Source organism: Lissotriton helveticus, chromosome 12 (genome assembly GCF_964261635.1).
Source record: "Lissotriton helveticus chromosome 12, aLisHel1.1, whole genome shotgun sequence".
Lineage (NCBI taxonomy): Eukaryota > Metazoa > Chordata > Amphibia > Caudata > Salamandridae > Lissotriton > Lissotriton helveticus.
In genome coordinates, this window is record NC_136073.1 from 677105855 (window position 1) to 677119126 (window position 13272).

The following is a 13272-nucleotide window of genomic DNA, read 5'->3' on the forward strand; positions in this document are numbered from 1 at the left end:
GGGAGCTATTTGAGCCTCACATTTAGATGAAAATGCAAGGGATGGGAAACAAAGGTACAGATGGTTGTTATCACTTCACAAATACTTAAGCGAGGCATGCTTTTTAGGTTGTTATATGCATTCACTACAAGAATACCAGATGTGTTGGTGTGTCCCAGTATTTACACAAATAACAATGTTATAACTATGTTGTTTTATTTCTTTTATGGCGCTACTTATCCCAATGAAAGGCGTCAAAGCGCTTTGCATCACACCTACACATTATAGATTGACAATAAATCATTTAAATGTGTAAATCAATGTACAAAATGTGTAAGAAAAGACAGTGAGGGTTACAAGGTGAAGGAGTCACTTGTCATTCCTAGCTCACTGTGCTATATTAGAAGGTTTACAATTTATGAACTGCAAGTAACAAAAGGATCACTTTCATGAAAGCAGTAACTCACCGAGCTACGTAAAGTAAAAGTCTGTCATCTGCATTTTAAATGATGTGCTTTGCAGGAGACGCATTAACCCTCTACGCAACTTTGTTAAAACTTGACTAGAGAAAACACAGGTCTCTCCAGCAAATGCATTACCCTCCAAAGTTATCTTACCATTATTATTCTTCCCTGGGATTTACTTGGCCCACAAAGATCTCTGCAGCTGGTGCCTTAATCCATCACATAGTTTAAAATGCAGAGTTTGTGACCAATTAAGCAGATTAGATTTACTGCTACCTGTCTCCTTGTTTTCAACTTCTTTTTGGCAGAGTTAAAAAAAAATAAGGGCCTCATTTACAAGAGACCTGCAACGCTGGAGTGTCACGTTTTATGACACTCCGGTGGCGCAGACCTCTCAACAATATCTATGTAGCGACACAAAGCCACCCTGCGTGGCTTTGCATAGCCTCATATATTTGGAGTAAAACAAAGCAAGTCACTGCGTTGCCTAATTCTACTTCAAGAAGGCGTCCCATGGGAATTGCTGGTGGTTTTTCCCATGCAACGGCCATGGTTTTTGACATTTCCAGATTTACAAGGATCTGTAAACCTGGGGATGCGTCAAAACTGTGTGCCTCCCCAGGGGAGGAGTAACTAGGGGAAATAACTTTATTTTGCCTTGTTTTCTTCCCTCTTTCTATGTGTGCTGCAGTTTGCAGCACACATTGAAAGAGGAAAACGCCTCCATTGTTTTTGTGCAGGAAGGTGTCCCTTCCTGCCTGCACAATAACAATCTTGCCAACAACGCAGACACCCCTGCACCATGGTGCAAGTGTGCTTGCATTGGTGCTAGGCACCCATTTGTGTGTCATGCCTGCAGAAAGGACAGGAATGTGCTGTATTTAATTAATATGGCGCATTCCTGGCCTTTCCTGTTGAAGCAGGGCAGCGCTTCCCTCTGTAAAGATGACAGACGTCAAATGTAAGTTAATTAAGATTTATTATATATGTACACTGGCACCAAAGGTACGTCTTCTTAATCAGAATCCCTCTCAGCAACTCCAAGATAACTGTCATCCAACCTCCCATTGCTCCAGGTTAGAACACACTGACGTCATAGAGTCTGAAGGGTAGCTGATTGGCAATGACAGTAGCGCGAGCAAGGAAATGATAACGGCAATGGTAAACATAAGAATACAACACATCTCCTTATCAATAATGAAACAAGTAAGCACTGTGGCATACCAACATATGAGACAACATGGGAAAAGGAAGGAACCAACTGCTAATCACACTCAAAATCATGCAGCTTAGCTGGTGGTATGACCACTCTCCCATATCTGCTCACTGTAGGCTCATCCTGAAAACTGATGTCCTGAGACACAACAGCTTCTTCAACAGAATCATTTACATCAACACTAGTATGTGCGTGTCACCGTAACAGGAGACACGCTTTAAACCTGCCGATAAACAGCTCCACAGAATGCAATAAATTGGATTGGTGTGCGTGTCACCGATGCAGAAGACACGCTCCTACATTGCCAATTACACTCTCAAAATGGCCGCCAGACGTCAAACGACGTATGCGTTTCAGTGACGTATACACACTGTGAAACGCTGACAGGAATTCGACTTCACCGGAAATGCGCAGTGAGGATATTCTGTGAGAAAATAAGCTTGCCAAAACAGAGCTTCAGAGGATGGTATACCTCCGCACGCAGAGCTCTCCGGCAGTCAGGTGACAGGCAAACCCAAATGCCACTAAAATAAAAGGGATCATCCGACCCAGGACTTCGACTGCACGCAGAACCCCATACCTGACATTCGCACTCACCGGCCTAAAAAACTCGGTGGACTTGACAAACTCACTGGGATCCGAAGCGCTGAGAAGACCAAAGCCTCGGAATTAGCCAAACCGTCGACACCAAGATAAGCCCGGAATGTCACCCAGTTGAGACAGGATCACTGCACCACAGGCAAAGAAAATTCTCTCGTCTGGTCACACCGGGAAGACACCGCAAGATGACATCTGCAAGCCGCCAGCAATACGTAGACAGATGGTGAGTATGGCGAGGCTCCGATCCAGCTCCGGCTCCTCGAAAACGACCTCTCCACAATAAAGGATAAGCCAACCTGACAATGGGTTCGTCATTGTGCCAGGAATCCCGTATCGTCACCAAATTGTAAAGATGACAGATGTCAAATGTAAGTTAATTAAGATTTATTATATATGTACACTGGCACCAAAGGTACGGCTTCTTAATCAGAGCCCCTCTCAGCAACTCCAAGATAACTGTCATCCAACCTCCCAACGCTCCAGGTTAGAACACACTGACGTCATAGAGTCTGAAGGGTAGCTGATTGGCAATGACAGTAGCGCGAGCAAGGAAATGATAACGGCAATGGTAAACATAAGAACACAACACCCTCCAGCAAAAAGTTGTAAATGAGGCCATCAATGTATACATTGAGGCCCACATTTTACGTTGGGATTGCGTCACTTTTTTGGCACAACCCAGATGCAAAATTCCATTTGTTAAATAGCATAATGCGCTCAAATGTACTTGTTATAGACATGCGACATATGTCAAGATCTGATGTCACTCCAGAGGTCATGGTTGAGATCTCACTTCCTGTGATGTCACGCTGTAATGTCATGCACAATAATGTTACTTCATACTGCCTAACTTGGTTAGTCCCTCCACTTCTTTTTTTTGTGTTAGGACTTGTGCCCTGCTTAAAAGCATGTTAAAAGTCTCACAATGCTATTTTGTTGACTTTAAAAAAAACTAATGACTAAACCAAGGTGACCCACTGGGTTTGAGAAAACCTGTCTACGGGCAAACATCGCTATAATTCTCTGTCGCTGTTACTGCCTTTACATGCACTTACATTTATTTATTTTATTTATGCGTTTTTATATAGCGTGGACTTTACCCAAAGGTGTCAGAGCGCTTCACAATAGGAACAGAACTGATACATGAGAACATTACAAGTGAGCAAAATACAAAAGCAAACGTTACATTAAATGAAGCAAAAATGACAATCGTGAGCCAACAAAATACAAGAGGTAGCAAACGGTGCATTACAAAAGTGACAATCGTGAGCCAACAAAATACAAGAGGTAGCAAACTGTTGTAATCATGACAACATAATAAGTTGGAGTTGAATAAAAAGGGGTTTACGGTGCATTACAGGAGGAAAAAGTGACGTGTGCAGGTTACAAAAGCGTACAAAGTAAACATAGAGGTATAATACTGCAATATATGGAGGACACTCAAGCAAAAGAACAAACGTTACGTAGGCACTGGTGGCACTTGTGCAGGTATCGAAAACAAACAAATGTAAGAGGTAGAAAACAGTGTGTTACAAGAGAAAGTGACGGGTGCATGTTACATCCCATAACGCTTTAAAAACGCAGAAGAATATCCATATATACAATTTTGCCATGTGTATATTACGAGTGTGGCAAGTAAATTAACAACTCATAATGTACTTTTATTACGTGAGTTTTTGTAGTCTTAAAGACTACAATTGAGTTTCTTATACGTGCCCGGCAGTAAACAACACCAGGAATACCCTCATTTAAGCGTGTGTGCTCTCTATGTCTATGATTGCCTGACGCCGCCATAGAAACAGAGAAGGTCCTCAGTCCGAGGGATTCAGCGGCCCGGTCCATTGAACCCGCTCCAGAGGAGGTGGGCGGAGCCACGCTCTTCCACGCAGGGCTGCTCGCTCGTGATTCGACTAAGACCTACTCGATAACAGAGAGCGGCGGAGGGATTGGAGAATGCGAAGCTCCTCCCAGGGGCACGTGCTGTCACACTCAGAGTACTCCTCCCCCGTCTCGGTGTTGTAGCTCGGCGGTGACATTCCAGGGTGACGCCCGGGGTATAGGCAGAGGGCGGCGCTAGAGCTTGGGCTTCCGGACCCCGGGAACAGAAGATGAGTCTGGAGCAGGGAGGGACCCACAGTGGCACTCAGACTCAGAGAGGTAATGTTTTCCTACGAGGCATGTGAAACCCAGCACCTTCCCAACGTCAGGCACCTCACACCTTGTAACTCCACATCGGCATCATGGCAACCTATCCTCGACTTAAACTTCCCACACCTTCTTCACTGACCTCGGCACCATGCGTTTCCTCTCGAGACATTGGTTTCCAGGTATCTTTCATCCTTTTCACCAACATTACTAACAAGGTAACCTGGTCCCTGACATCCGCTACTCGACACCTGCTGCCTTCTCTACCTGCCCCCTTCTGGTCCCATCGCCAGCATCAGCCACTCGACAGGCAACTTCAGCCTCTCTCCCGTTCCCAACCTTCTCGCTTTTACTTCTGTTTCCTGCCCAAGCATCAACATGCCAACCTTACGAGTGCATCGCAAGTTCCACGTATGCCCTCCTTAAGCGTCTTCCTGTAAGGACCAGTTCATCAATACAGTTCTAGATCACTTGCTTCTTGGCACATAATTCCTTATAGCATTCAAATATCCACCTTGTGATCATCAGCTTTGCACGAACTGATACCCTTCATCAGAACAGCAGGAGTTCCACCTCTTCATCAGTGAGTCAGTAACAAGGTTGTGTAATTGATTAGGTACTTGCTTTCCGACATCCGCTCAACAACACCTTGTCAAAAACATCTAACATTTATTGTATTGGAGCATTGATCTAGTGCTTACCAACCCTATGTGAGGCACGGAAGTTTTTGCTAACGTGGGCAGCAAGTTGGCCATGTAGGGTGTGTGGTTGTAAGTGAGTAGTCTTTGTTTTTTGATCCTATGTGGGAAGTGTTTCCAAGACATGTGGTTATTGTGTTATGGGATCCAGAGTTTAGCAGGGTGTTAATTCAGAGGTGTGTGAGTTAGAGGCGTAGTTTATGGTTTTCATCAAGCTACCGGGTTTGAGACGCTCTGCAGGTCCATTTATGGTATTTGTTATGATCATAGTGTACTTAACGGGTTACTACATTGAGCTGTCCAGCCTGATCTAGGACCTAGTGAAACTTCACAAAAAGCCAGGTGTTCAGTTTCTAGCGGAATTCAAGAAGTGAGGGGCAGGCTCTTATGTGTAGCAACAGGTCATTCCACACTTTAAGAGTGATGTAGAAGAAGGCTCGTCGACTTGATCTGCTTTTCCACATGTATTGTAATAGCGCAAGTATGATTCAGGACAAGTGGAGGTGTGTGAAAGCAGATGCAATTATTGAGGTATGGTGGGTCCGTGTTATGTAGTGCCTTGAAAGTGTGAGTGAGGATTTTCACTTGTGCTAGTTTGTGAATGGGAAGCTCCTACAGGTGTGGTGTGGTGTGGTGTGATGCAAGTGTGGCATGAGAGTTTGAGAGTGATTGTGGCTGCCAATTTGAGCGTGGTCTGCAGCCTTCTGGTGAGTTTTATGTTGACAAAAGGAACAAATGATGGACGAAATGCTAAACAATGCAAACATTCACGCCCAGTCACAAAGATCTGGGGTTAATCTATCGGTCTTTTTCTCAACACGCCACCCCAGTTTGGACCCATCCATATGCAAATTAGTCTTGACCCTATCCCTCATGGGAACAGTCCAGCCCGAACTGCCAACCTAGGTCCTCCCTGGACAGGAACGAGCAACCTGGGACCGGTTTCTGGGCACCACCCCATCTCAGCCAGGCTCGCTTGAATCCAGTTTTATGTTGATCCAGGTATAGAAGCTGTTCTGTAGTCCACCTTGCCCGTGACCAGGGCGTGCATGACAGTTTTCTGGGTACCTATTTGGAGCCATTTGAAAATCTTCCTCCGCATCTTCAGGGAATGGAAGCATGAAATGGTGATGGCATTGATTTGGGTGGTCATGTTGAGTTCGCTGTCAGTGATGATCCTGAGGTTGTTGGCATGGGTTGTGGGGTTGGGTGTCGGTCCTAGCTCTGTTGGCCACCAGATGTAGCCCAATGGTGAAGTGGTCTTACAGAAGATCACAATTTCTGTTTTGTTAGTGTTCCGCTGTAGAAAACTGATCTTTAGCCAGTGGGTGATTTCTTTTACCGAGGCAGTGAACTTGATCGGGGTGCTGGTCGTGTTCCCTGTGAGGGTGGGAATGAGTTGTGTGTTCTTCATAGAAGAGGATGTTGATGTCCGAATGGGTAATGCTGGCTACAGGGATCATGTACTTGTTGAAGAGGGTTGGGCTCAGGGAGGATCCTTGCAGGACTCCGCAGATGAATTTACGGGTGTTCAAGGTGTACGGTGCCAGGCTGACTGATTGGTTCCCTCCAGTCCGGAATGAGCAGATATATTTGAGTGCGTGTCCTGGGATTTCAATTGGATGAGGATGAGAGACTGCGTCAAAAGCTGCAGAGAGTTCCCAGAGGAGGAGGGGCACCATGTCTCGTCTGTCCACAGTTATGCAGATGTCATCCGTAGCGGCAAAGAGAGCAGAATCTGTGCTGTGGATGGGTCTCAAACCAGACTCAGTGGTTGTTGAGGTATTTGGTGATGTGTCTGTTAATGATTTTCTATAAGACCTTGACCAGAAATGGTAGCAGGAAGATTTGTCTGTAGTTGGCAAGCGTTGAAGGGTCCTCAGAGGTTTCCTTCAGCTATCGGAGGACACCTGCGTGTTTCCAAGCATCTGGGGAGGTCGCAAAAGATGGGAAGGCATTCAGATTGAATGTGAGCATGGCGATGATTGGTTGCAACCCTCTTGAGTAGGCTTGGTGGTGGCACGGGTTCCCTGAGGAGATGAACTTCATGGTGGTGGTGGTTTCTTCTGGAATGACGACAGGCCATATGATTAGTGTTGGTTCTTTTGTTAATATTAGAAGGTTTTTAGTGAGATCCGTCAGGTCCTGGTTGCGGGTTGAAGTTGCTGTAAAATGTGGTGATTTTGTTGCTGAAGAATTGAGCAAGATAGCAGCAGAGACATTATGGGGGAGTACAAGGCGGCTGATGGCGAGTTGAAATCTTTTACAGTGGTGAAGATGTCTTTGCTTCTGTTGGTGCTGGCATCAAATCCATACGCCAGCATGGGATGTTTGGTGGTTTGGATCACTTGGTGGTAGTGTCTTCGAATGGATTAGAACGTGCTTCTGTGTGCATTGTCCTGGCCCATTCTCCATTTACACACCAGTTGTTTTCTAGTGGCATTTCTTCAGTTTGAGTTCTTTCGTGTACCAGCAGGCCTGCGGTCTGGTTCATGTTGTATTGCTGTCTTAGAGGCGGGCCAGGGAGTTGGTGCAGATGATCCAATTGTTCACATTTTTGGTGGCTTTGGGGAGACTGTTTCTGTGTGTGGGTGTTGAGAACTGTGTTCCAGTCCTGGTCAGTGATCCTATTCCAGTTCTGGCAGGCTGCTCCGGTGGCGATGCATATGCATTGGACGGGGATGGTGAACTTGACGAGGACATGGTCTGTCCAGGGGACTGCTGCGGCCTTGTCGACTCAGATGTTGTTAAAGTTGCTGAAAATGTGGTTCTGTAGCTGACGTGGGCATGTCTCTGTACTCATTGAGTGAGACCCAGTCTTCCAAGTTCTTTAGTCAGTGCTCTTGAGTTGCGTGCAGCGTGGTCTTCCAGGTGCAAGTTCAGGTCTCAGAGTAGGATGTAATTGCTAACACCAAGGACGAGTGGTGCAAGAGTCTGTGATGGTGAAATTGCTACGCAGTACTGGTGATCTGTAGATGAGAGTCCCCTTAGGGAGAAGTTGTCTGTGATGTGGAGGTTGAATGACTGGTGTTCCATGTTGGAAGATGACGTGTCCCTGGATGTGGTGTGGATGATGGTGATTCTGCCTCCAGGCTTGTGAAGTCTGTCTTGCCTGGCAGTCTTGTAGCTGAGGTTAGGGGTGTGGCTTGGGCGATGTCCGGTGCCGATTGAAGGTTAAGCCAGGTTTCCACGAGTAAATGTATGCCAGGGGCATTGCCATGCAGCAGGTCCCAGATCCCTGTGGTGTGTTTGGTGAGTGAGTGGGTGTTAAGGGGCATGCATGCAAGTGTTGTGTGGGTGGTTGCAGGACTGTCTGAGTGTCAGAGTGGGGTGTTTGGTGCTTTCAGTGTAGTGACTGTTGGGCGTGGGTAGGTTCATGAAAGCTTGCAGCATACGCAAGAGAATGATCCTATGGCGTTGTGTGGAGCTGCGGCCAGGGTTGAGGGTGTGGATGGTTGCATCGTGGTTTTCCTTACAACTTTGGTGCAGTTTGACAAATCTTCATGAAATCTTGCAAAAAGGTCTCATCTACTCCTGCTTCTTCCTGAAGGTTTATGGGGTTATCGTCAAGCAGGGACTGATTAAAAAGATGGAGGCGGGAGGGGAGGGGGTGTCCCAAAAACCTTTACCCTGTTCATTATTCCAATGGAAAATTGATCAGCCAAACAATTTCTTTCCTGCACTAGATTATGTCCAACATAGAGTGCAACTTAATTTGCCACTAGATTGTGCTCAAGCCAAATCTTTCCCTCAAATGCAGTTTACATCGTTGCTGCATGTGGCAAGAGAGAGAATCGGTGCAGCTTCCAGTGTCAAGGAATTGTGAGTTTATACTTGTGCACCACCTTTAAATCATATCACTCGCACACCTCTGCACATTGCCTTTTTACCTCTCTTGCCACGCTACATTAACTATAACTTGCTACTGTAACATTTCTGATATCAAAAGTGTTTTAATTACTGCAATTATTTCACATGGTATAACTTAGATAATATCCAAGGGCTTAGCTAGTGCTTGTAGAAGGAGTGAGTTATAGTTTATGTAGTGTGGTAAGTGACTGGGTACAGAGGTGCACGAGTGATATTAATTTAAAGGTGGTGCGCAAGTATAAGTGCGAGATATAAGTATAACTTATAGTTATATGAAAGTGGTGCATAAATAATAATTTCAACTTTTACATTTTTATGGTTTTGTAGTTTAAGGTGTGTTTGGCACAAATAAGATGGAAATAAGTGCGTAAATGGTGCATAAATCATGTCATTAAGAGATAACTATAACTTTAGAATGTCCGTTTGTGGAGTTTAATTTAGTTTTGTATGCCAAGCATACATAGTTTTTTTCTAACTTTAATATTGTTTAACCTTTTTTATGTGAATTTCAATGGTTTTTGTAATAGTGGCAATTTTGTAATATTCGTCCAGTTTAGTTGAGTGGAGTGTTAAGTGGAGTGAGGTACAATATAGTGACGGATAGTGTTGTAAAGTGTACTCTGGTGCAGTATATTGTTTTAAAGTGCAGTGGAGTAAAGGGGAAAAAGGTATAATGGACTAGGGTATAGTGGAATGGAGTGGTGTTGCATACAGTGGAGTGGCATAGAGTGAACTTGGATACAATAAAGTGGTATATATTGGAGTAGGATAGAGTGTACTGGGATACAGTGCAGTGGTATACAGTGGGATAGAGTGGAGTGTGGTAAAGTAGATTTAAGTCCTGTAAATATTGTAATGTATTTGTGTACATTTTAGTGGCATACAGTGGAGTGCTATACACTTGTGTTGTACATTTCACGGGGCATATATTGGAATTTCGTGTACTGAAATAACATACAGTGGAATGGCATACAGTAGAGTGGTACAGTGGAGGGTTGTAAAGTTAAATAACGTAAAAGAGACTGATAGTGTAACAGAACACAACTGGGAACCTTATAATAGCATAGAGAATAGTGGTGTAGATTGCACTGGCATACAGTGCAGTTGGGTAGAGTGGGGTAACATGCAGTGGATTAGCGTAGAATGTAGTGGCATAAACTGGAATAGCATACTGTAAATTGCGTACAATGGGTTGGCGTAAAGTTAACATTATACCATGGAGTGGCATTAGTGGAGTGTGTAAATTAAAGGAAATGCAGCGTTAAAACATTGACATCCGTTTGACACACTTTATCTCCAAAATATATATTGTAATATGTAAATGTATTGGAGGGTCCTAAAAATTGTTTAAGTTCAATGTATTTTACATAAATTCTTTTACTTTGGTCATTGCGAAATCCATAATTGGATTTTTTTACAGCTTGGAATGATTAGATATTATGGTGCGAAAGTGTTTATTTTGGGTAGTGCAGATAAGTAGTGTAAGTATTTTATACTTTTTATTTGAACTTTGTGAGATCTGTTTGCGTGGTATTTTTGCGAAACATGGGTGAATTTCGCTGTACTATCATGGTACATAGTGATGACAAATCCTTAGCTGATTGGGTAATGACTTCCTTTACAAAAGTTAAAGGCAGGCATGTTATTTTTAGGTACACTTTGGTGTGTTCTGCGTTACGCCATCTGATATAGGTATTTGGTTAGGTATTTTTGCCCTACCTATTACCACTTTAGATTATTACCACTTTAGAAAAGTGGTAATAGATAGTGCAGAATGTTTATCAGTTTTTTTCTTTATGGAACAATTCTTTTTAAGTTATAATTTAGACACACCATGACACAGCTTATGCCTACAACCACCGGCCATCAGCGAATCAAACTGAAAAATGTGCCTACAACCCAGAGGCCTGAAAAGAGTGAGGTTGTGTCCTTACTAGGGCCGGGTAGGACGACGTGACAATATTTAGCAAATAAGAGAACCCGATCCCTTTTGAATTCTGCCACTTTTTTATTTGAGCAGATTTATACACCCTAAGGTTTTAATCCTTGGGTGTTATATGTATTTTTATCGAGTTCATGTTACATCACTTTGTGAACTTTTCAAGAAGTCTGAGGTTTAACTTGTTGTCGTACAGAAACATAAATTCACTACATACATATAATATATACACTTTTTACACCAAAAAGACAATTGGGATACAAATATACATAGACATTTCGCACTACGATTTCAAATTGCACTTTTTACAATACACTTTTTACAAACCTATTCTAGGTTGTACCCTACTAACTAATTTAGAAACCAGACCTACGCTATGCGATTTATATCTGATCTAGTACTGGTCACGCAAGGCCATAAGATTTGATAGGCGTTATTTTATTTGCTGGTTACACAGCGTTTTTAGCGGCCCTTTGCGAGGTAAGTGTTTGTGAATACGACGGACAAATCTAAGCCTTTTTTTAGTTTTGTTCGTCGTATTCACGAACACTTACCTCGCAAAGGGCCACTAAAAACGCTGTGTATCCAGCAAATAAAATAACGCTTATCAAATCTTATGCCCTTGCGTGACCAGTCCTAGATCAGATATAAATCGCATAGCGTAGGTCTGGTTTCTAAATTAGTTAGTAGGGTACAACCTAGAATAGGTTTGTAGAAAGTGGATGTATGACATTACATAACTCGGTGCAAGTTTCAGCCCTGTTGTCAAGCATCATTGACATGCGCTCCATGGCCAATGAAATCCATAATCTCCTTAGGCAATCCATTTTTAAAGAAATAGGTAGTGCTGTACCACAAATGAATATTCTATGGTCACAATTTTTGTTTTGAAATTTCTCTATATTTTTGTATTCTATATCCATCTTGAGAAGCTTTATTCATCCTCTAATTTTTCTGCACTTCAGAATTTCATCTGCCATACTCACTAGAAGCCTTCATTACTTACAGAAGCCCTGAAGAAGTCCCTAGTTGGGACGAAACGCGTCGGCTGTATGGTGCCTCATGTATTTTTGAAATAAAGGAAAACCAATCTGAGGAACTTAGTGCTTTCTGTGACTTTTTGAAATTGTTTAATCATATGTTAAATGTGGTGGTGCACCTTTGCTTTTATAATCAATTGATTTAGTTCCGCAAGGAACAAGCACAGTTACAGTGGGTGCTGTCCAGTGTGCACACGACCCCCCAGGTGGAATATAGGGATACTAGCTATCACATAAGGGTTATTTCTTGTTAGGTGCTGCGCTTTAGAAGGTTCCACTGTTGGGTCTTTTGTCGTTATATATTTTTGTAGCACTTTACGAGGAACGGTGTATTATTATTTTTTTAAGTAGCGCAGTCATTTTTTGTATTTACTGTGCTACTCTGTACACTTTTATCAGCATAATAAAATATGTTAACATTTGAAAATACCCAGTAGCACACTAAATTTATAAAGTATAATTAGGGATCCCGGTTTTATGTTATTTATCCATATTTATTTTTTGTCCATCCTATTGTTGTTTATACATATTTATTTTGTGAATAAGAATAAATGGAGTTGTAAAATGATATATTACCATGTTTATTTTACTGATAAATATGCACTCATACTTTTCTGCCTGTCGCGTTTTAGCAAATCGGACAGCTAAATATAGCTAAACACTACACTCACAGGTAAATATCAACATAGTAATACACATATATGTTAACATAGGCGTGTATTTAGGGAAATCTCAACCTGTTTTTAACTTTCCATGCAGTCTATCTGCTCAGCTGTTGTCCTGGAAATCACGAGGATAGCATGGAGCACAATATTCCGTATTTTTCCACTTTAAAAAACAAATACAGACAGGAAACACATTGTTGTCTGCCTGCATTTATCTGTCAAAATCAGTAAAACAAAAAACTGGGACCCTTAAATATAATATCATATAGTGTATTTCTTTTTTTGGTACCTCTGGCGTACTGAAGTACATATAAACTTATAAATATTTTTTCCTACCTATTACTACTTTAATAAAATGGGGATGGGGAAAAATACCAAACCAAATACTTACCTACATTACAAGGCGTAACGCAGGGAAACTCGAGATGGAGCGCTGAAACTTTTCAGACACTCGCCCTCCATCATCGTTCTTCTGCTCACTTCCTCACCCGAGTTCTTGACCCTGCTCCTCATAGGAACAGTCCAGCCCAAACTGCCAGAACAGTCCTTCCTGGACCAAAACAAGCATCTTTGGGATCTGTTTCGTGGTAAAACCTCCTTTTACACGCCTGCAAGACACCTGCGTTCCTCCACTTAACTCCTGGCTCAAGTCACGC

At 42.8% G+C, this 13272-nt stretch overlaps 1 protein-coding gene across 1 annotated transcript in view; it reads left to right on the plus strand.

Annotated features, from left to right (window-relative positions):
• Positions 1-4250: 4250 nt before the first annotated feature.
• GFOD2 (Gfo/Idh/MocA-like oxidoreductase domain containing 2) overlaps positions 4251-13272 on the plus strand; it is a 143592-nt gene continuing 134570 nt past the window's right edge. Inside the window, exon 1 of the mRNA XM_078670848.1 lies at positions 4251-4416. The gene's annotated coding sequence lies outside the window, so the exon portion shown is untranslated. The remainder of the gene's footprint in view (positions 4417-13272) is intronic.